Here is a 21,499-nt window from a genome sequence, read left to right as displayed (position 1 = left end):
TCAAAACCTTTCTCAGACTCTACTCCAGTTGGTGAACCAGTTATAGCTAGACGGGTATACAGAAAATGCCCTGTCACAGTCTCTCAGAAAATCACCTCAGCAGATCTTGTAGAGTTAGAAATGGTAGACTTCGATGTCATTCTAGGCATGGATTGGTTACATTCCTGTTATGCCTCAGTCAACTGTAGAACTAGAATTGTTCGCTTTCAGTTTCCAGACGAACCAATCCTAGAATGGAAGGGTAGTATATTAGCGCCTAGGGGTCGATTCATTTCTTACCTTAAGGCCAGAAAGATGATCTCTTAAGGTTATCTCTATCATCTAGTTCGGATGAAGGACTCTAGTTCTAAAACCGCAACTCTTGACTCAGTTCCAGTGGTTAATGAGTTTCCAGAAGTATTTCCAGAAGATCTTCCCGGAGTTCCTCCCGATAGGGAAATCGACTTTGGAATTGATCTACTTCCAAATACCCAGCCTATTTTTATCCCTCCTTACAGAATGGCTCCAGTTGAGCTTAAGGAATTGAAAGAGCAGTTGAAAGACCTTCTAGATAAGGGCTTCATCAGACCTAGTATTTCGCCATGGGGTGCACCAGTGTTGTTCGTAAAGAAGAAAGATGGTTCTCTCAGAATGTGCATTGACTATAGACAATTGAACAAGGTCACAATCAAGAATAAATATCCCATTCCCAGGATTGATGACTTGTTTGACCAACTTCAGGGTGCTGGTCATTTTTCAAAGATAGACCTTAGATCGGGTTATCATCTGCTTAAAGTCAGAGATAGTGACATTCTAAAGACAATATTAAGAACTCGATATGGTCAATATGAATTTGTAGTCATGTCATTTGGACTAACCAATGCTCCTACAGCTTTCATGGATTTGATGAACAAAGTGTTCAAGCAGTATTTGAACTTGTTCATCATCGTCTTTATTGATGATATCCTCATTTACTCTAGAAGTGAGGAAGAACATGCAAGTCAGTTGAGAGTGGTTCTGCAAACTCTCAAAGATCACCAGTTATTTGCAAAATTTAACAAGTGTGAGTTTTGGTTACAAGAAGTTGCTTCTCTTGGGCATATTGTGTCTAGTGAAGGGATTCGAGTAGATTCCCAGAAGATAGAAGCGGTGAAACAATGGCCCAAATCTAGCTCAGCTACAGATATCAGGAGTTTCTTGGGTTTAGCAGGTTATTACAGAAGGTTTGTGGAAGGATTCTCATCCATAGCCTCACCATTGACTAAGTTGACTCAAAAGATGGTCAAGTTTCAGTGGTCAGATGATTGCGAGAAAATCTTTGCAGAATTAAAAACTAGGTTGAATACAACTCCTGTCTTGATTCTACTAGAGGGTTCAGATGGTTATGTGATTTATTGTGATGCATCCAGAGTCGAACTAGGTTGTGTGTTTATGCAGTGAGATAAGGTTATAACTTATGCTTCCAGGCAACTTAAGGAGCATAAGAAGAATTACCCAACTAATGACCTTGAGCTAGCAGCAGTGGTGTTTGCACTTAAGATTTGGAGACATTATTTATATGGTGTTCACAGACCATTATTTGTAGATGTGTTCACAGACCATAAGAGTCTTCAGTATGTGTTCACCAAGAAAGAGTTGAATCTTCGCCAGCGAAGATGGCTAGAGTTCCTCAAGGATTATGATATGAGTGAGCATTACCATCCTGGTAAGGCAAATGTAGTAGCAGATGCTCTTAGCAGACTATCTATGGGTAGTGTAGAACATGTTGAAGAAAAGAAGAAAGAATTAGCAAAGGATGTTCACAGACTTGCTTGCTTAGGAGTTCGTCTTATGAGCATATCAGATGGTGGTGTATGTGACATCCGGCAATTTGAAATAACTATGAAGAGGCTTAGAATTGGAAATAGTCATTTTTGGAAAGAATTTAAAAATCTGAAAATTTGGTTAAGTGTGGAAAAAAGTGAGTTTTTGGCCAACTTTGAACAGTCATAACTCCTAGCTCAGGATGAGTTAGGTGTAGTTCAAGTTATGTTTGTGAAGCTCGTGGAATGATCTTCCAATTCCACCGAGTTTGCTCGATTCCGAGTTCGTATAAGTGAGTTATGCCCTTTGGAAGTTGGGTTGTTGGCACAGGGTAATTCACCCGAAATTTGTAAGGGTATTTTGGTCTTTTCCCTAAATTATTCTTTTGGTTATTTAAAGGGTCCAAGCCAATTTTTAGATCAGTTTTTCCCTTTTTAAAAGAGTGAGAATGAGGGTTAGGGTTCTTGAGAGAAGAGGAGAAGAAGAGGAGAAGGAGAAAAAGAAGCAAGGTTCGTAGAGATCATCGTGGATTTCGTCGGGGGTGATCCCTATTAAGGTATGTGAGATCATAGTGTTGGGTTGGCTCATTCCCCAACACGCCAAACTCTTTTTAATTCCGAGAAAAGATTGGTTGTGTTGTTGAATTTTTGTGGTTGTTCTTGTTGAAGTTTGTGGTTGTGTTGGTTGAAGTTTGTGGTTGTGTTGTTGAAGTTTCTTGTTGGTTTGGTTCATGTTCCCGGATGGAATTCTGAGTTGAATCTATTGTATATTAAGGGTTTTAATGATTCTAAGTGATTTGGGGAAGAAACCTTTCGATTTTTGGCGAAATAGGGTGAGAAAACGAGAAAATAAACTTGCTTAAATTTCTGGGTTGGGGGCCTAGCGCAATGCGCCTGCCAGAGCGCCCCAAACCCACCTCTGAAGTTTTGGGGCTGGCGCCCCGCGCCACCCATAGCGCCAGGGTCACCTGCCCCATCCAGTTTGTCGTCGGTTGCCCCGTTTGAGTTCATTTAAAGTGCACCTTCACTCCTTTTCGATTCTAACTACTCTAAGCTATTTCTACACCTAAAAGTCATCCCTAACATGATCATAATCTTGAATTCATAATTCAAATTCAAGGTAGAGTTGAGAGTTATGTTTTGAGAATTCTTTCGAATATTCTAAGAAAATCCTTTTGAGTCTTTTTGAGGAGTCTTCTACAATTTCTAGTAACTTGTTTCAAGACTCGAGCAAGTGAGTAAGAGAATGAGAAGTGTCGTATACATGCGTTCCATGTAGCTTGTACACCTTCGAGTCAAGTCGTTCATGCCCATAATTCGACATGAACCATATTTTAAGAAGTCTTTTACAAATGTTTAAACCTTGTTTGAAGACTTAAGCTTAGAAGTTAAGCAAGTCAAAGCAAGTCTTTAAAGTTTTTCAAGAGTCTTTAGTGAACGTTTTAACTTCATTTTAAGGCTCAAGTTCCAAGTTAAGTATAGATTTCCAAGTTAAGTATAGAATTCCAAGTTAAGTAAAGAGTATAGAGTTTCAAGTTATGCCACGAGTAAAGAGTCAAGTGCATTTCTCAAAAGTTATTAGGGAACTAAGTATTCCCAAAGAAGTTTATAAATGTTTTCACATTTAAGATGAGAGGAAACTGAGTTTTCCAAAAGAGTTTTGAGAAGTTTGAGTACTATCTCTTTTTGAGAAAAGATGATTTTGCGAAAGAGTTTCTAAAATATGATTAGTATGACAAATCGAGTATGTCATCAATGTATAAACAATATGGTCTCTAGATATACCATCAATGTTTAAGCAGTATGAATATCCCGAGTCATCAATGATCATATTAAAAATATGGTTTTGAGATGTTCTTTTTAGAAAGAGTTTTCAAGAGCCTTTGGGCTAAGTTTTGAGTAATTATCTCAACTAAAGAAAGATGTGTTTAAAACACTTATGAGCTAAAGTATTTTTGGGAGTAGTCTTCAGCACCGAATTAGGGACACGAGTTCATATTAACTCAACTCTCCATAAGAACTATGTAGCCAACATGGGGTTTAACGGGTCATACTTTTTAGATGATCCCGTAAGTTAAGCTAGTGGATCCACTTAGTAAAGTTAGCTTCCTATATCACGGCAAGGTATAGGATGGTCCTTGAGCAACGTGAGGTAAAACGTTGTATCACTACTTAAGCATGTAGTGGTGGCTGTCGGTTAGAGAACTCCCACAGTAGAAATTGCATGGTTCCTCGAGGGGTTCTGCTTAGTATGGATGGGGGTATGGGACTCCATTCATGCATTGCACAAGTAGACTTTGAGAGGAAGCATGGTATTTTCATGATATTACAAATATGATTTTGACGTCATGTTTTAAATAGTTTTGCAAGCTTTATATATATTGCATGTGTCTCATTGCTTTATATTGAGTTCAGTTATTCATGAGTTGAACAGAGCCAAGGTAAGTTCTCTTGTGCATCCCTTTCAAGCTTAAGTTGTTGTTTAGCGATCTAGCTTGCATACTCGTACATTCCATGTACTGATGCCAGTTGGCCTACATCTTATTATGATGCAGACGCAGGTACCCAGGATCAGCATCCAGCACGCCGTTGATCCAGTTGAGCACTCCAGAGTCAGTGGTGAGCCTCTTTGCATTTCGGAGGACTCAGTTATTTTGTTCTCTTAGTTTTGCTTTATTAGGATGTTGTGGGGTATGTCCCAACATCCATCTCAGTGTTATAGAGGCTTCATAGACAGACAGTCAGTTAGTTTTGAGTCTCTCATCTATGTATATATGTAAATATTCTATTTTGGGACTCGAGTTGCCTTTTTGGCCAGATTTTATCAATTAGGTTGTTTTTATGACCTTCCATTGCATTAAGTCATTCTGTTGAGTTAGGTTTCTGCTAAGTTAAGGAAAGCCAGGCCAAGGGTTCGCTTGGGGACCAGTGATGGTCTTTGAGTGCCGGCCACATCCAGGGTGTAGGCTCGGGGCGTGACAGTGTAACAGTTCAGAATGGGGCAGAATCTTCTTTGGTAGTAGAAGTTAAGGAAAAGCAAGACAGTGATCTAATATTAATAGAGCTAAAGGGTGCGGTCCAAAAGCAGACAGTGGAGATACTCTCCCAAGGGAGAGATGGTATGATTCGCTATCAGGGTCGATTATGTGTTCCTGATGTGGGTGAGTTGAGACAACATATCTTTGCAGAAGCCCATAATCCAGATATTCTATTCATCCAGGTGCCACTAAGATGTACCGCGACCTGCAGGAAGTCTACTGGTGGAATGGTATGAAAAGAGATATAGCAAATTTTGTGGCTAAGTGCCTCAATTGTCAGCAAGTCAAGGTAGAACATTAGAGACCGGGAGGTATGACTCAAGAGATTGATATTCCTACTTGGAAGTGGGAAGTGATCAACATGGATTTCATCACAGGGTTACCTCGTACTCGTAGACAACATGACTCCATTTGGGTGATTGTTGATAGAGTTACTAAGTCTTCTCGCTTTTTGGCGGTTAAGACTACATTTTCAGCAGAGGATTATGCCAAGCTTTACATTAATGAGATTGTGAGGTTGCATGGAGTTCCTTTGTCTATTGTCTCAAATAGTGGTACTCAGTTTACCTCTCATTTCTGGAAGTCATTTCAGAAAGGTCTTGGTACTCAGATTAACCTTAGCACAACATTTCATCCGCAGACAGATGGGAAGGCAGAGCATACCATTCAGACCTTAGAGGACATGTTGAGAGCTTGTATGATCGACTTCAAGGGTAGTTGGGATGACCACCTTCCTCTTATAGAGTTCGCCTACAACAATAGCTACCATTCCAGCATTCAGATGGCCCCTTATGAGGCATTGTATGGGCGTAGATGTAGATCTCATGTTGGCTGGTTTGAAGTAGGTGAAGCAGCATTGATACGGCCAGATTTAGTCCTCTATGCTATGGAGAAAGTGCAACTCATCAGAGATAAACTTAAGACAGCCCAAAGTTGCCAGAAGTCTTATGCAGATGTGAGAAGAAGGGAATTAGAGTTCCAAGTTGATGATTGGGTTTTTCCAAAAGTGTCACCTATGAAAGGGGTGATGAGATTTGGCAAGAAAGGGAAGCTCAGTCCTATATATGTAGGCCCTTACAAGATCTTGGAAAGGATTGGGAAAGTGGCTTATGAGTTAGAGTTGCCAGCAGATTTAGCAGCAGTGCATCCAGTCTTTCACATCTCACTTTTGAAGAAGTGTATGGGGGATCCAGCATTCGTGGTTCCATTAGAGAGCGTGGTGGTGAAAGATAGCCTTTCTTATGAGGATGTACCAGTAGAGATTCTTGATCGTCAGGTTAGAAGATTGAGAAACAAGGAAGTCGCTTTAGTCAAGGTTTTGTGGAGGAGTCAGTCCGTAGAGGGAGCTGCTTGGGAAGCAGAAGCAGACATGAAGTCCAAGTATCCTCACCTCTTTCCTTCCGATCCTACTCCAGCTTGAAGTAATAGTTCCTCTTCAGTTTTTCAGTCGTTCAGGCATCAGCTCAGTCTTAGAATCATGTTCCTTCAGTTGTACTTGCATTTTCAGTGTATTTGCATGTGCTTAGAACTTAGTTCAGTTAGAAATTCAATCTCAGTGTTTAGTGGTAGGGATTGCAGCCCTCTCCCTCCATTTTCAGCTAGTTTAGTCTTCATTCGAGGATGAATGTTTCAAAGTGGGAGATAATGTAACACCCCAGATTTGTGAAGGAAAAATTTACAGAATTTTCAGATTTGGCAGGTGCCCAATCCGCATCATGATTTGGACAACTTTTAAGTCAATGGTGTTTTTGTCTTTTCTCACTCTTCTTTTAATTTCTAAATTAAAAGGGTTTTAGTTAGTCATTTAAAAGCCTATAAACCTAACTAGAACTTACCTAAGTCATTTAATTAACTAAAACAAAAGAAAAGAAGAGAGTAGAGAGAGGGGCGGCCGAAACCCTAGCTAAACCCTAACCACCACCGAAAAATGCTAGAAAGTCGTCGAAAAAGTCAAGTCCAGCCCTAGTTGATAGTTTTTCGTGGAGATTTCGTCACCAGGTATGTTTGATTTCATTAATGGGTCCATTTCGCCCGTTAGATCCCTAGAATTCAGACGATTCTTGATTCCATGCTATGAACGAAATTAGGGTTCTTGAACGTTTCTTGATTTTGGGTTTTAAATGTTAGAATGATCCAAATATTGATCGTTTTTCAATGATTATGAATGAACCCTGGTAGTTTCTAAAGTTACAGCCAATTTTCATGAAGAGATTGTTTAAAAAACGTTTCGATTTAGAAATCACGTTTTTAATTATATGTTCTAACGTCCAAACAACATGTCACGTTTTAGCTATGTTTTAATATTCCAAATCAGCATGTCCCGTCTTCTTCAGATTATCGTATGAATGTCAGAACCCTAGCTATGAATTTCTTTAGTTCTTGAATTACATGTGTTAGGTCAGACTTTATCATAAATCAGTTATACATGCCTCAGTATTATGCATCAATGTTAGTTTAAATTGTTGTGTTCAGTTTGCATGTCTAGTTTTGAGCTATCCAGAACAATTACAGAAAATCATTCATAATCAGTTTACTACTAAATTCATTGGAACTAGCATAATACCGAGTTGGACTGGGGTTTAGCGTACCCAAATAGTCCCAAAACTACTAGCCAAGTAGGTTGTAAGTCCCTTCCATAGGCAACAGATTAGTGATCACGCCAGCATGCCTTTATACCTCTGGCAGGGTATATTGGGTCCTCTCGATGAGGCGTATACATCGGACTGCACATTCAACTCGTGTGATTTATTATCGGTGATTAGTAGCTCCCACAAATCAGTCAGACTCCATTTGCATTGACCATGTTTAGTATTCAGTTTCAGCATGTCATAGTTGGTCATTGCATACAAATCAGTCATGTTTAGTATTTTTCGGCATTCTATCATATCCATATATATGTCATTGCTTTTTGCTTGGTTAGTTATATATGTATTTCAGCAATACTCTATCCTCATGCTCGGTACCTTTCAGTATTGACGCATATTTTTGCGCTACATCATTTTGTGATGTAGGTTCAAACTCTTAGCATCCAGATTGCACTTAGATCGTTTTCTGAGTTTTAGCTCAGCAGATTAGTAGTGGTGAGTCTTCATCCTCCGAGGACCAGAGACATGATATCCTTACTGCTTTGAGTTTTTAGTTTCAGTTTTGCTAGATCTAGTTGGGGCATGTCCCAACATTTCTAGTCAGTTTAGAGGCTTACTTTCAGACATAGTTAGTTTCAGCCTAGTATGAGTTAATATCTTTTGTATTAAACTCTCTCAATTATAGTATATGGGTATTCCCTATCTTTTCTTTATTTATGATTTTAGTTTCCTCATCAGTTATTTTTATTCATGTTAATTATAGTATGCTCAGATTATGACAGTAGGGTTAGCTTGGGATCACTTGTGGTCCTAGGTCCCGTGTCTGCGTCTCGGGGGTAGCTAGGGGCTTGACAACTTAGTTCATTATTAGTTTGAACCCTATGAGATACTTCTTTAAGCATGTCTAAGTTCATTATTAAGATGGACCCTATGAGATACTTCCTTAATTATGTCTAAGTCCATTATTTCTTTTGAACACTATGAGGTACTTCTTTAAGTAAGTGTTAGTTCATTGGATACGGAGATTGCAACCCTAACACCACTAGGTGAAGGCTTACACCTCATGAGACCTAACTTTGGGAAAACCCACACTCTACTACGTAAGAGTTCCCCATTTAACTTGGATAGTCCTCACATCAACTAGGTGTGGTTCTCCTTTCAACTTGGAGCCCGGACCCTACCTTGTGTGACACTCAATCTCATTGTCAATATTCACTTGGGGCTAAGCATACACCTCAAGATTCACTATTAAGCCTTGCTTAACATTGTTGTCTCATGGAAGGATGTCTTTGACAATCAATCCATGTTCAAGTGATTCTATCATTTTATACATTCAAGCACTTATAAGGTAAGTTAGGTGAGTATAGTCCTTTAACCACAATTATACCTATTAGACTTTTATTTATCACATTAACTTTACTCTCAAAGACTTAGTGATTCAACATTCATGACTACAAGCCTTACTCTCAAAGCTTTACTTCCTACAATCATCATGTATACCTAGATTTCAAGGCATTCTAATCACATTCTTCATTAGTAGGTGGTTTTAGTCATAACTCATCATAAAGGTTCAATTTCAACTTTACTAGTCATTATCCATAATGTATACTACAATCTAATTCAACTCATGTCTACTTGCTTTTAATCTTGAACAATTACTATTTATATCATCAATTCTAGAATATCATCTCTAAGTCTTCACTTTCACCTTTAATGGCATAAACCCACAAAATATCAAATTCATCAATTAGACTTGTGTTAACCATGGAAAACATGTAAAATCATCATAATATCATGAATCAATACTAAAAAATTCACAATTGGGGAAAATCTATGGGGCTCTAAGGATGGAAGAATCCAAAGATGAATAAGCTATCATACCTTGATTCAAAGCCTTCACAAAAGCTTGCAACAATGGAGGAATTTTCCCTAGCTTCATTCTTTTCTTCTTCTTCTTCTTCACTTCTAGAGAGAATTTCTTGAGGGAATTTGGGTTCTTTGGTGAATCTAAAATAATGATTTTGAAGTCATCTAATTAAGGGTCTATTAGCTTTATATAAGTGGCCTAATTACTAATAAACTGACCCTACTTAATAACTAACTAACTCTAGAACATTCCCTTAACCCCCAACTTAAAACAACTTAACACCAAGCTGCCCCAACCCATGAGACCACGACCCACAGACCATGGGTGGGTCTACGGGGCGTGTTGCACACTCGTAGGTGCTAGTCTGCAACTCTCCTAATGGGGTCTTGACCCATGATCCCTTCCCACTGGGAATGGGTCCACCTACGGGGCGTGAGTCCCAATCGTAGGTGGCCCTTTTTGGGTAGTTTTAGGGACCATTTTGGGGTCCTCCTCAATGACCCCTTTGGTTGGCCCTTGGAGAGTCGTACCTTGACGTTTAACCCCTAAACCCTTTATTCAATGTTCGAAAATTCATTTTATGATTATATACCTCACATTAAACTCTAAAACCCCTTCGTAAGGCTCTAATTTCAACTACTAGTTATTCGGGTGTTACAACACCCCCACTAAAAAAAATAATCATCATATTGAAAGAGACGTCAACAAATTCCTATGGGGAGGCAATACGAAAAAACATCTCATCATTGGGCCTCCTGGGCAAACCTTGCGCATCCATATGAGGAAGGAGGAGCGAGATTCAATAAAATTGAGGGTACATGTGATGCGTTCTCTACAAAACAATGGTGGAACTTAAGAACGAGCAATTCCCTATGGAGGAACTTTCTCATGATCAAGTATTGTCAAATATCTCACCTAGTTACTAAGAAATAGTTCTCAGGAATTTCCCACTCATGGCAAGTTATGTGTAAAATTATAAAGAGAGAGTTGATAATCTTATCCTATGGAATATTGGCAAGGGTAAGGTAAGGTCTCCCTGTGGTTTGACAAATGGAGTAGTCAGGGACCACTGAATAAATATCTTATGTATGATGTCAAACCTAGCAAAATCCTTCTAACTGAAGTGTTATATGATAATCAATGGCATTGAGATGGATGGGATTCCTTCATCCCGATCATGTACTATCAGAGATATACTCTATGAATATCAAGCTCTATCATGATGTACCTAATAAAGCCATCTGGACACTAGACAGTGAAGGCAAATTTTCCATATGGGCCGCAGAATTTCTGAGGATAAAAAGAGACAAATCTTGGATCGACAAATGACTTGGCAAAAGAATATCCTTTTTAAGATGAATTTCATACTTTGGAGAGCTCTTAGAGATAAATCCCCACTAGCCAAAGAATTGCTTGATTTGGTATTTCGCTTCAGGTGAATTGTAGTTGTTGTGCAGCCCAAGGTGTGGAAGACATTAAACACTTGTTTATACATAGTGACTTCGCGCTCAACTTATGGAAAGTTGTGTCGGACCCTATAGGGATCACCATTTCTAACATGCCTTACAGAATGTTAAATATCAAATGGTGGACCTAGAAAACCCACAACCCTGTACAAGCGCTCATGATCAAATGTATCCCAGTGCTTACCTCGTGGGAGATCTGGAAGAGTAGATGCAGTGTCAACTATGGAAAAGAAAGCCACAATCTAATGCGATGCCTTTCCTTAATCTCCTTCAACCTTGCACATATTGTTAATAATCAATTTCATAACATCAACCTAGAGGTCGGTTGGACAAGCATTTGCTTATCTCTTAACAGGTACATCACCCACAAAAAGATCACTATCGTTAAATGGAGGAAGCCATCACCGTTCTTTGTGAAACTCAACACGGACGGCAATTGCAAACAATATTCTTGCGGAACTGGAGGAATCATCAGAGACCACAATGGAGACTTAATAAATGCATCCAGTAAACCATTAGGTAAAGGCACTAGTATATGGGCAGAGGCATCAACCCTTATTTTTGGCATCAAATGGTGCGTTGACAATGGTTTCACCAATATCATGGCAGAAAGCGACTCTAAAATGATAGTCGATTGTGTGAATGTGAAAAACACTATTCCCAGAAAGATTAGCAATGAAGTAGAAGAGATTAGAGAATGCATAGCTATTTCAAATACTTCAGTAGTTCACTGTTACATAGAATCCAACAGGGTAGTTGATATTTTGGCCCCATGAGCCACACGATGAAACAATCTCAATTATTTCACGAGATTAAGGACCTTCCCACGTGAATTAGAGGACTCATCAATGTGGACAAATGGGAACTAGCGGCCTTTCGCACCTCCAAGAAGAGAAACAATGAACTATCCTTTGATCCGCCGTAAAGATAAAAGTTCATCATGTATATGCGTGGCAAAACTTTTTGAGGAACTCACTTTTTGTATAGTCGGGGTGTTCCTGGACCCTCCCCCATCACTCTTTGCTCACACTTTGTTTTTGTGCAATTCTTCCTGAGTCAAGATAGGAATACCTATCTTTCTGACCTTTTAGTGAGCTGGGGCTTGTCCAGTTTACTCTCCTGACCAAAGCGTTTTCTTTTTTAGATGAATAAAATTAAAAATTTATAAAAAAAAAAAACTAAAAAAATCAATTTGTTTATATTTATTTTAGATATTTTAAGTTATTAATTATTATGATTTGTAATATTTTTATGTAGTTTTCACAAAATATTTATTACCTTGTTTGTCTCAATTTATAAATAAATAAAAATGAAATATTTTCAAAAAAATTAGCACATATTAAACTTTTTTAAAAAGTCCCCCAAAAAAGGAGATGATAGGCCAACAAAGTCAACAATTTTAGCATTGGCTTAAAAATCACATGATGAGTTTACTGTTTCTTTAAAAAAAAACATTTATAAAATAGTGAGGTACAATTTTGTTAAAGCATCAAAATCATGTAAAATATCAAGAATATCCTTGATCAGGTACGTCAATCATCAACTGCCTGCGTCACCTCCTTTGTATAGTACTCCCTCCGTCCCTTTTTAGTTGTCCACTTTAGAAATGGCACACAGATTAAGGCAACAATGATTAGCACAGTGAAGTTACAATTTTACCCTTATGACAACTTTTCACTTCAAAATTACAACCACTTATTTGAATTCAAGTGAAATAAATTGGAGGGAAACAACATACACTTTTACAATTTTCAAGAAGTGTAAATAAGGGTATAATAGGAAAAAATTTGTTATCCTTTCTTGATTTGTTAAAATGGACAACTAAATAGGGACAACTAAAAAAGGAAATATGGACAAGTAAATAGGGACGGAGGGAGTATTACCATTTTGTTCTATCATTATTGATTTGACACGTTGATTAAGAAGCAATAAATGATTGATGTAATTTTATCAATGCACCTTTTTTTTTATAAAATATAAGTCATCTAAATATGAAAAGTTAAATATTAATATTTAATAGCAAAAATAAAATAAATTAAAAATAAATTATTCATTAACTTTATAAATTTAATAAGTATTATTAAATATTCTAAAATAATATATTGGTAAGTAAAAATAATAGTAATATGCAAGTTTATAACTTGCCTATTCTTCTGCAGTCTCCAAGGAGAAGTTGAATATTGAGATTTGAGAATTATAGACACAGAATTCAAGTAGAGGTGATGTAATTCCTACATAAACAAATGTTTGCTCTTTTTGGTTCCATTAATTAAACTAATAAATCTTCATAATTTTTTATACACCCTTGATTTGCGGTATACTAATGTACTTTTTAAATTTAATAATGAGTGCTATCATAACAAGAGCACAAATGTCTATGGAATTTTAAATATCATTGTTAATCATTGTCGGCCATTCAGTCAATCATATTCCTTCCGTCTAATAATATTTCTTCATTATTGAATTTACAGATTTTTTAAAAAGGATAATACTAATTAGTCAGAAAATTTGGTCAGAATTTAGCTAGAAATTTTTAAAAAATTATAATATTTTTTTAATTTTAAAATATACTGATTTTTTTCCTATTTTTAATTAAAATGTTAAAGTTAAATGGTAAAAATATGGAAAAAGATAAAAATAACATAAGTAAAATACCATTCTGACCAAAAGGAATTTTCCTTTTAAAAAATTATACATAAAAGATTAATGTTACTATATTACCTTTTGAATATAATAAATACAATGCATTGATAAATTAGAAATTAAATATAAAATTATTTATTAATTTCATAAAATGAACAAGTGCTGTTGGACATTCCAATATAGTATTAGAGGACACATATTTTAAGACGAAGAGAGTATTATTTACTCACTCCATCCCATGTTAGATGAATATTTTTTTTATTTTACGTGATAATTAAGAAATTATTTATAAATTGATCAACTTAACTATTTTGTCATTTGTTTATATTAATTAGCCTCTTGAAAAAATAAATTCTTAAATCTTCAAATTTTGTTTAAACTTCTGAAGGTCATATTAATTAATGGGATAAAATGAAAAAAAAAAATTAACTCTATCTTAATTTGATAAATGATCAAGTAATAGAAGATAAATATTTTTAATAAAATATTCATCTAATTTGAGACGAAAGAAGTATAATTCATCTGCTAATGGTGTACAACATTATTTTTATTAATTTATTATTGTCACAATGCAATTAATCAATGGTAAAAAATATCCAATTGTCCTTTGCACGATCCACCTACTACTATTTACTACTTCACTTACTTTGTACATGATAATATTTATGATAATTGATCTATAATCTTAAATTTAGAAAATTAATTTGGAGGAATAAATAATTAATATTGAAATTGGAATAGAAAAAATTAATTTTAGTTTTGACATAATAAAATAATAAATAAAATAAAAATTATTTTAAAATATTAAATGAGTAACAATTTCTGTAAGAGAGTGAAGTATTATGTCACCATGAATATTTGGGAAATATTTTGGAAACCTTTTGCATTTAACTTTTAAAAAACAGCAGAACAGACAAAAATAAATAAATAAATAAACAAGTACAGTACTAGGTGTGTATCTGGAAGCCTCTAATCTTCTTCACCGACAGAAGGGACATCAGCTTCTAGAGAAGAGATTAAATTATTCTTTTATATTTTTAAATTATTTGTAAAAGATTATTACTCCTAATTTATTCTAGTATATAGTTTGACTTGGGACGAGAGTTTAAGCAAAAAGACTTTTGAAGATTTTGTTATAAAATAATTTATAGATGTTTGTGTTTTATAAATTATTTTCAATAATGGAAAAAAAATTAAATTAGTATTAAATATAAAAATATATGTCGTAAGGAAAAATATTTAACTCAAAATCTTAAAGAAATCATTTGATTAATGAACAAGTAATGCATTGATATTAATGATGTGGTTAAAATTTTGGTCCTTTGAACTAAAAAAGAAATATACGAGACATAATATAAATATGTATTTGTAAAAAATGAGACTGGTTTGGAAAATTTTCTTGTCTGTTTATTCATCATGTATGCTTCAACATATATCAAGTGTAAGAAACTGCTGAAATTTATACAATTATCTCTACTCCTATTGTCTATCATAACAACAAAACCTACAGAATTATTCTTTTATCATGCAAAAGAAGATTCCAAGAAAGGAAGTTTAGTTGGGCCAGGATTATATTCTTTTCTAGCTGTATTTCTGTTAAATCCAAACTTATTTGACTGACTTGTGTGGCCCATGAACCATGTTGGTCTTTCCTGTTCTTTTCGACAACATTCTCTTCGACATATCCAATTTGTGTTCTTGAACTTTCTTAGCCTTCTTCTTCTCAAATGCTCTGTCAACGGAACTGATGAACTAAAGGACTATATTTCAACATCCCCCTCAAGCTGGAGGGGATCGAAGTGAGACCCAGCTTGGAAAGTAACTTGAGATATTGTGGTCCAGGGAGAGATTTGGTAAAGATATCAACGATTAGATCTTTAGAAGGGAGAAAGGATAGAGAAATGAACCCAACCAGGTATTCTTGACGGACGAAATAGCAATCAAGCTCAACATGTTTTGTCCGTTCATGGAAAACCGAATTGCATGCAATGTGAATTACAGCTTGGCTGTCTGAGTGGATCGGAACATGAAGAAGTGATGGAACTGATAAATCAGTAAGGAAACGAGTCAGCCAAATCAACTCAGCTACGAGACGCCTCATGGATCTATATTCGGCTTCAGCAGATGACAAGGAGATGGAGATTTGTTTCTTTGATTTCCAAGAAATAGGTGGGCCACCAAAACTAATAAAGAATCCACTGATGGATCCGCGCGAATCTCGACATGAAGCCCAGTCAACATCGCAAAATGCACTGATGGAGAAAAATGGAGAATAAGATAGAAATAATCCCCGAGCAGGAAACTGTTTAAGGTAACGAACTACTCTTAAAGCTCCAATTGGCTAAGAATTAACGATGCATGAATGTCTGGTCTTGTGTGTGTCAAATAGTTAAGTTTGCCGACAAGATGCTTGTATAGAATAGGATCTTCCATGTACTCATCGGATTCTGCTACCAATTTGATAGATGGATCCAAAGGTGAAGAGATAGAAGACATATGAGACACATCAATTTCAATGAGAAAATCAGAGGTATACCTTCTTTGACGGATAATTAGTCCCTGGTCTTCCCTTAAAACCTCCATAGAAAGAAAATAATGTAAAGATCTCAGATTTCTTATCTTGAATCCAAAATGAAGAAAATCCTTTAGATATGCTATTTCTGTAGAAGCATCCTCTGTGGTCAATATGCCATCCACATAAACAGCAACAATAGCTATGGTATTCCCTGATTTCTTGAAAAACAAAGAATAATCATTGAGTGATGCAATGAAGCCTTTGAAACTGAGTGCTCCGGCAAGCCGGGCATATCACTGTCTAGAATCTTGTTTCAGACCATATAAAAACTTGTTCAATTTTCAAACCAAATTAGGATCAGGTGGCACCAGACCAATAGGGAATTTCATGTAAACTTCTTCTTCTAAATTTCCTTGCAATTGTTTACATCAAATTGTGAAATATACCATCCCTTTATAGCTTCAACAGCCAATAAACACCTAATAGTGGTCACTTTTACCATTGGGAAAAAGTTTCATGACAATCTATCCCTTCCTTCTGTATATCAACCGGGATAACTAACCTTGTTTTTAATCTTTCAAGGTTACCATCAGCATGTTGTTTGACTTTGTAAACCCATTTACAAGGTAAAGCCCTTCTATCTAGTGGAAGAACAACAATATCCCAAGTATGATCAGTCTGTAAAGTTGTAACTTCATCTTCCATTGCTTTTCTCCAACATGCATGAGTGCAAGCCTCTTCATAATTCGAAGGCTCAGAGATGTTAGAAACAGACTGAAGTATGACTTGATTTGCAGGGGACAAGGCGTTATATGAGAGAACAGTTGGTGCACAAGAGCTAGCAAAACATGAATCGGTCACATGACTGATAAATATAGAGTTGCAAAAAAAAATCTTGGAGATAAGAAGGTATAACCCCTTTATTTTGTCTCTCAGATCTTCTAGGTTCAATGTTGACAGAGGGTTCACTGTGAGGGGAAAAATGATCAGGCAAAGATGAAATAGGTGAAGAAGAAAGCATTGGGTCTGGAATAGAAGGTGAAGGTGGAGGTGAGTGAGTAATGGAAATGTCATTAGCCTAAGAGATATGCTGATCAGAGGAAAATAAAATAGAGTCTGCAAATATAGGTGAAGAAGAAGTAGGAGAAATACTGGTGACAGGGAAAATATGTTCAGAAAACTAAACATCCCTGGAAATAAAAACCTTCTTATTATCCGAATCCAACAATTTATAACCCTTTTGATCATTTGGATAACCTAAGAAAGCACACTTTCTAGCTCTAGGTTGAAACTTATCCCTTCCATTGGCAAGAGTACTAGCATAACATAGACATCCAAAATATTTAAAATGGTTATAAGAAGGTGATTTTCCAAGGAGAGCTTCATAAGGTGTCTTCCCTTTTAAAACCTTGGATGGAAGTCTGTTAATCACGTAAGTAGTTGTCAATACACACTCACCCCAATAGACAATAGGCACTTGAGATTGAAACATTAATGCTCTTGCTATTTCAAGTAAGTGTCTATGTTTCCTCTCCACTACTCCATTTATATTGTGGAGTATATACACGTGAAGTCTAAAGAATGATCCCACGAGAAGTGAGGAAATGGGAACTAGCTTCACCTTTCCCTAATTCTGAGGCATTGTCTGATCGAATGGCCTTTACCTTAGAATTATATTGTCTTTCCACCATTTGAAAAAAAAAGATTGCAAAGTTGTGAAAGCATTGCTTTTAGTTGCCAATAAATAGGTCCAAGTAGTTTTGTTGAAATCATCAACTATAGTTAAAAAATACTTATAATGATTATAAGTAGATGTTCTATAAGGACCCTAAGTGTCAACATGAATAAGAGCAAAAGCAAAATTGGTGGAAATATGACTAACACAAAAAGGTGATCTGGATTGTCTAGCCTTGGTACAAATATCACAAACATGATCATAAGAATGAGGAAAAGAAAAGAAACTGACATTTTTCATTGAAGAAAAAGGTAAATGTCCCAATCTAATGTGCCATAATTTAACATTTGAAGCAACATTAGTACATATTGAATGAAAAACAGAATCAGCTGGAACTGTAATAAGAAAAGAAACAGGACTAGAAACACTAGAAACTCCAGGTGATAGAATTGAAGCTTGATTGAAACATGTGCTAGACTTCTGGGGTTGGACCCCTTAGCTTCACCAAAAACTTGAACCCTCCTCATTGAATATCCTTGCACCATACATTCATTTGGTATGAAAAAATAGTCTATCTTGAAACTGGAAGCAAAACCTATGAACTGGCATAAGGTTATACTTAAAACTTGGAACATATAACACATTTAGTAAAACCACATCGGAGAAAAGAAACACAGTTTCAGTATGAGTGACTTGAATTGTTTGACAATTAGGAAAATTTATAGTCAAAGGGAACTTAAGAAGAGACATAGTAGTGAAAGAATTTGAATTAAAATAAATATGCTCTGAGGCAGCTGAATCTATGATCCAGGTGCTAGAATGCATGACTGAGAAATGAGATATTTAAAAATTGTAGTAGCCACTACATTACTGTTTATTTCAGAACCATTGTTTAAGTGGATTCCCTCCTCCATCTTCATTTGCGTAAACATCTGAACAAATTGGTTGTATTGATCCTTGATGTAATGTTGATTTGCATTGAAAAATTCTAATTGGCTAACAGTCATTCCTTCATTGTCTTCTGTGCCCATAACTGCATTTCCTTTCACTTGACCTTGATAATTCTTGTTAATGAAGTGAAAATCCTCTGGAAACCTATCAACCTGTAACAGTTTACTTCGAGATGTCCTTCTTTTCCAAATAAGTGCAAGTTGCATTTGGATCATATCTAGCTTTCTTCCCTTTGAATTTTTGAGTATATTTTGGAAACTTTTGTTGTTGATGATGTTGGAACCTTTGTGGTTGATTAAAGTTCCTTGGAAAATGGGATTAGGATTAGGCCTTTGTGAAGGACCTGGAAACCTGAAATATGTTTTCCTCCTTTGAACTGGTTGGTATTTCCTACCATGAAAGAAGATGAATCGGAAGAAACAAGAGGACTTAAATAAGTTTCCCTTTGATTTTCATCCTATAAAATCAAAGAGTAAGCATGGTTGATGTTAGGTAAAGGATTAATCATTAGAATATTTCTCCTAGCATGTGCATAGGTGTCATTTAAACCCATGAGGAATTACATGAGTCTCTCATCTTCCATAGATTTGAGCAACTTGATTTTTTCTTCACATGTGCCTGCACAAGAACATTGTATGTTAGAGTTTAGAGAATCGAGCTCATCCCATAACCTCTTTAGATTAGTGAAGTATCCTGCAATAATGTTTGTTCCTTGATTTAATCTGTCTAGTTCCTTTTGCAGATGAAACAACTTAGCACCATTGGTTTGACCAAACTTGTGCTCCAAGCTGGTCCACATTTCCTTTGCAGTCCTTGAGTAAATTACACTTTCCGCAATATCTCTTGATAGAGAATTCAAGAGCCATGAAGTCACCATATCATTGGATCTATGACAAAGTGGTATATCTAAAGAGTTTGTTGGAGGAATTGGGGTGAATCCGTTGATGAAACCCAACTTATTCTTTGCCGAAAGGGCAATGAGCGTTGACCTCTTCAAACCCTGAAAACCTTTTTCATCAAAAAGGTTATTCACCAATGTCATACCAAGATTATCAGAAGGATAAAGGTGATATGGATGATTTGGATCAATATTAGATGTAGTATTTGTGTTACTGTTTGTAAGAGTAGCACCAACATTAGAATTATCTCCCATAGTTGTGATTGAATATAATTTGTACAAGAAATTGACTTCTGCTTTGATACCACGTAAAAATTGAGATTGATTTGGGAAATCTTCTTGTCTGTTTATTCATCATGTATGCTCCAATATATATATATATATATATATATATATATATATATATATATACAAGTGCAATAAATAAATACTGCTGAAATTTATACAATTATCTCTACTCCTATTGGCTATCATAATAACAAAACCTACATATTTATTCTCTTACCATGCTAAAGAAAATTCCAGAAAGGAAGTTTAGTTGGGCCAGGATTGTATTCTTTTCTAGCTATATTTTTGTTAAACCCAAACTTATTTGATTGACTTGTGTGGCCCATGAACCATGTTGGTCTTTCCTGTTCTTTTCGACAACATTCTCTTCGACATACCCAATTTGTGTTCTTGAACTTTCTTAGCCTTTTTCTTCTCAAATGCTCTGTCAATGGATACTGATGAACTAGAGGGATATATTTCAACAGTATTCAATTTTCGTTAAGATAGGATAAATTTATATTTTAAATTTTAACATTAGAATTTTGAAAGTATTTTTGGAGAACTTTAGAGAAATATGTCTTGGTTATCTTGATATTTATCCTGAAATTAATAATTTGTGGATTAAAGATAATAGATTAATATCATTTGATATAAATATTTTTAAAATTTCTAGTTATTCAATTAAAAATTTAACTAAATATGAGATAGCATGAACATTCATTTTTCAAATTATTGAGTATATCTAACCGATCAAACAATCACTTTTTTTGTTGAGACACATAAATATTTTGGAGGAATTAAGACTTTTTGGCAGGACTGCTTGGATGTTAAGGTCTTGCCTTTCATTTTTATGTATATTAAGTTGAAGATTCTACTTCTAATTCATCAAATTTAATCTTTACTTATTATTTATGCAAGTAAGTCCAATAGTGAGTGTTCGTAGAATGTTTTGAATTAACTTTTTCGTCATTTAAGTTATGTATTTCATTTTTCCATGGTTCTTAGTTAAAGATTTAAGACAATTTCATGCTCTCATGACAAGATTATTGGAACATTAAGAGGAGGTCGTCCTTGCTCTTACTTTTAGAATTTTTAATTGACATGCAATTTCAAGGTTAGATTTAGAATTGCCAAGGAGAGATTGGATTAAGTGTCTTTGCGGCCTAGATTGGTGTTTGATATTTTATTCTGCTTCAACTGTTCACTTGCCAAGAGTTCTATTGAATCATAGGTCTTTTCTACTGCAGTTGAATAGTCTATAATCACAATTTGGCCCTGCTACTTCCAGTTTTCTAGCTTTATTTCTTCTTCATAAAGACTTTTTTTAATATTACTGTACAGACTTGAAACTCTTATGTGATATCCAATGAGGCTATTTTTTTATTTTTTATTTGCTAGCAAAGTTTTCAATTGGAAAAAATATATATATTTAGAAATATGTTTAAAAGGAGTTGAAAGGTTCTTGACAATCACATTGGTTTGGATTATAACTTTTATTGATACAGTGTTAAATTTCAAATTTTTAAAAAATTATGCTCATTCAAATATTGAAAACCAACAATCTTAATGATTCAGTGCTCAGACCTAGAACCTACATCTTAATATTCAAATGTACATTTAGATTCTGACATCTTAATATTAATGAACATCTTAACAGATTCAGACGTCTTAATCTTAATGAAAACAAATGAGGCCTCAAGTTACTCTTCTAATCAAAGATTTGATTTGTGTCTTGAATATGAATGTAACGACCCTCATGACCATTTTTAGTTTTCTGCTTGTATTTTTCTATTTTGACCCTCCTCGAGAA

At 35.4% G+C, this 21,499-nt stretch overlaps 1 long non-coding RNA gene across 2 annotated transcripts; it reads left to right on the top strand.

Moving 5' to 3' along the window:
• The first annotated feature begins 15,011 nt into the window (after positions 1–15,011).
• LOC125870271 (uncharacterized) lies at positions 15,012–19,598 on the top strand. 2 transcript variants are annotated; one of them, XR_007446881.1, is made up of 3 exons: positions 15,012–15,691; positions 15,846–15,910; positions 19,264–19,598. It is a non-coding gene; the product is annotated as an uncharacterized LOC125870271 (long non-coding RNA). The 2 variants fall into 2 exon arrangements; XR_007446880.1 differs by having other exon boundaries at positions 15,770–15,910.
• The last annotated feature ends 1,901 nt before the right edge of the window (positions 19,599–21,499 follow it).

Source organism: Solanum stenotomum, chromosome 7 (genome assembly GCF_019186545.1).
Source record: "Solanum stenotomum isolate F172 chromosome 7, ASM1918654v1, whole genome shotgun sequence".
In the NCBI taxonomy this organism is placed as follows: Eukaryota; Viridiplantae; Streptophyta; class Magnoliopsida; order Solanales; family Solanaceae; genus Solanum; species Solanum stenotomum.
Note: the sequence above shows the minus strand (reverse complement) of the source record. Positions and strands in the feature narration are given on the sequence as shown.